The following is a 2,866-nucleotide window of genomic DNA, read 5'->3' as shown; positions in this document are numbered from 1 at the left end:
GACAGTGGGATTGAGTGCACCCTCAGCAAGTTTGCCGACGACACCAAGCTGTGTGGTGCGGTCGACACGCTGGAGGAAAGGGATGCTGTCCAGAGGGACCTTGACAGGCTTGAGAGGTGGGCCTGTGCGAACCTCTTGAACACGGTCCTGCACGTGGGTTGGGGCAACCCCCAGCATCAATACAGGCTGGGGGATGAAGGGATTGAGAGCAGCCCTGCTGAGAAGGACTGGGGGTACTGGTGGATGAAAAGCTGGACATGAGCCAGCAATGTGCGCTCACAGCCCAGACGGCCAACCGTATCCCGGGCTGCAACAAAAGAAGCATGGCCAGCAGGTCGAGGGAGGTGATTCTGCCCCTCTGCTCTGCTCCGGTGAGACCCCACCTGGAGTACTGCATCCAGTTCTGGGGCCCCCAACGTAAGAAGGGCATGGACCTGTTGGAGCGAGTCCAGAGGAGCGCCGCAAAGATGATCAGAGGGCTGGCGCACCTCTCCTATGAAGACAGGCTGAGAGAGTTGGGGTTGTTCAGCCTGGAGGAGAGCAGCCTTCCAGTATCTGAAGGGGACCTATAAGAAAGCTGGAGAGGGACTTCTTACAAGGGCATGTAGTGATAGGACAAGGGGTAATGGCTTTAAACTGAAAGAGGGTAGATTTACATCAGATATAAGGAAGAAATTCTTCACTGTGAGGGCGGTGAGGCACTGGAACAGGTTGCCCAGAGAAGCTGTGGGTACCCCACCCCTGGAAGTTTCAAGGCCAGGTTGGATGGGGCTTTGAGCAACCTGGTCTAGTGGAAAGTGTCCCTGCCCATGGCAGGGGGGGTTGGAACTAGATGATCTTTAGGTTCCCTTCCAAGCCAAACCATTCTATGATTCTATGATACTCTTCTTTTTGACATAATACATGTACCAAAAGAGTTCTCTCAGATGTAGAGGTATTAAAAGGAGGAAAACAGTGGTTAGCAAATAAAGTTGTAATTCAGAGTTCCCTGTGAAGACTGAGGTCACTCCCTATTTGGTGACACTCACGTATGCTTGTCTTTGAATTAGTGTTCAGCTAAAAGTTACCTCAATAAGCACAGATGAGACTAAGATAAACTGCTTGCCCTCCGGCAGAATAAATATTTCAAATAAAATCAACTCTAGACAGTCCAGTCAAGCAGCTATTGATCTCTAAAAGCCTGAACTTAAACCCAATGAATATTCCAGAGATCAGCTCTGTGCAACCTTCCTAAATGCTGATCAATATGCAATTACTTCCCCTGAAAACATTTCTTACGTTGTCTGGCCTAAGTAGTATTTTATTTTTAGCTCCCTGTAGAGGGGAGGCGGGGGTGTTGAGCCACCCTCCTGCACTGCTCTTCACTCGTGGGTAGAACTCGCTGCTGCACCAGATCCCAGCTGCACGTGGTGCTTTCAACAACCGCGTCGTGCCTGTTGGAAGCACCCGCAGCTGCGCTGGGCAAAGTAACTTTCTTTTAGGCTAGGATGTTAATACATGTTTTTTTTAGTTTGCATGTTGTTAGGCGTTCACAAAGGTAGATCTTTAAAGGGAAGGTGTTTTCCACAGCTCTCTGGAGCTTGGGCTTCGGGAAGCCCTGGATGAGAGGACCCTGCTGATGGACGTGAGGTCCGGGTGTCCAGCTGCGGGGCAGCTCAGCGTGCGCTGTTTGCAGGTGGGCAGGCTGCTCCCGCACTGCTGGGCTTGGCAGGTGGGTGCTGCTGCCTCCACGGGGGGAAAGAGGCGGGGGGGCTAAATGTGTGAGTGGTTTGCTCTTTATAGATCCTTATTCCTGGTCCACAATAATACCTGAGCACCTTAGAGTACTGCAGAGCAACTAGCGTGTGTCCGAGGAGAACTGTTCTTTCATCGTCTCTCCAGGGGAAGAGCACAGCTTGTTTCTGGGGGGGTTTATTTTCATATGTGCATGTAGCTATATATTTGTTAGAGAACAAATTCTCTTAGAGAAGAGAAAATCAGAGGAGTTTGCCATGCACTTCTGGTGGAAGGTGGTGGGGCTTGTGACTGACCTGCCCTGGGGCAAATGTCTCCTGGCCTGGTCTTGCCTGTGGAGATGATGGGGGCTCTCGTTCTTCAGCTCACATTAGTTTTTTACCTGGTCTGTTGGTTTTATGGGCTGTATTTTTACTGCTTTTTCAGTTCATGTTTCACAAGATATTTTAAATTTTCCCCTGGATGAATTTTAAATTCCTCTGTTTCTGGTTTGAGAGGTACAGGACTTTTGGAGATCATTTTCAGACCATCTGTGTGCTATCGGTCTGAGTTACGGGCATCAGCATTCTGAACTCGCATTAAAACAGGATAGCCCAGAATCGGTCTGCTTCCTTCCAAACTTGGTTTCTGGAGATGGGGTTTTCTTCATTACAGCTCACCACCAAGCTAAGCTTACCAAACTTACTCCTTTATTAAATTGAATTATTGCTAGGTCTAAATCCTGATCTTTTAGGGGTGACAGTATTTGCCTTGTGTCCCCAACCCAGTCTCCCCTGCTGTTTTGTGCTGGTGTTTGTAAGGTGGTGAAGAAATAACTTCTTCAATAGCCAAGAAATAAAAAATAAGAAAATAAAACCATAACAATAAAATTTATAAAATGAAATAAAAAGAAAATAGAAAATAAAACAAAATAAAAGACATTAAAAAAGAAATAACTAAGAGAATATTCTCAACCACAGTTTTGAAAAGAGTATTTGTCAATATAATGTTTTGGCTTCTTGAAGAAAATCTTGCTTAGAGCTTGTGCTCAGACTCTACATACTTTCCTTGTCATATTCATTTCCCTTTTCATGTAGTGTAGTCCAAAGCTCCTCATGTCTGAAAAGTTTAACTTGCAGCTTGCTTTTCACAG

This window comes from Fulmarus glacialis, unplaced genomic scaffold, assembly GCF_000690835.1.
Source record: "Fulmarus glacialis isolate BGI_N327 unplaced genomic scaffold, ASM69083v1 scaffold21709, whole genome shotgun sequence".
NCBI lineage: Eukaryota > Metazoa > Chordata > Aves > Procellariiformes > Procellariidae > Fulmarus > Fulmarus glacialis.
Note: the sequence above shows the minus strand (reverse complement) of the source record.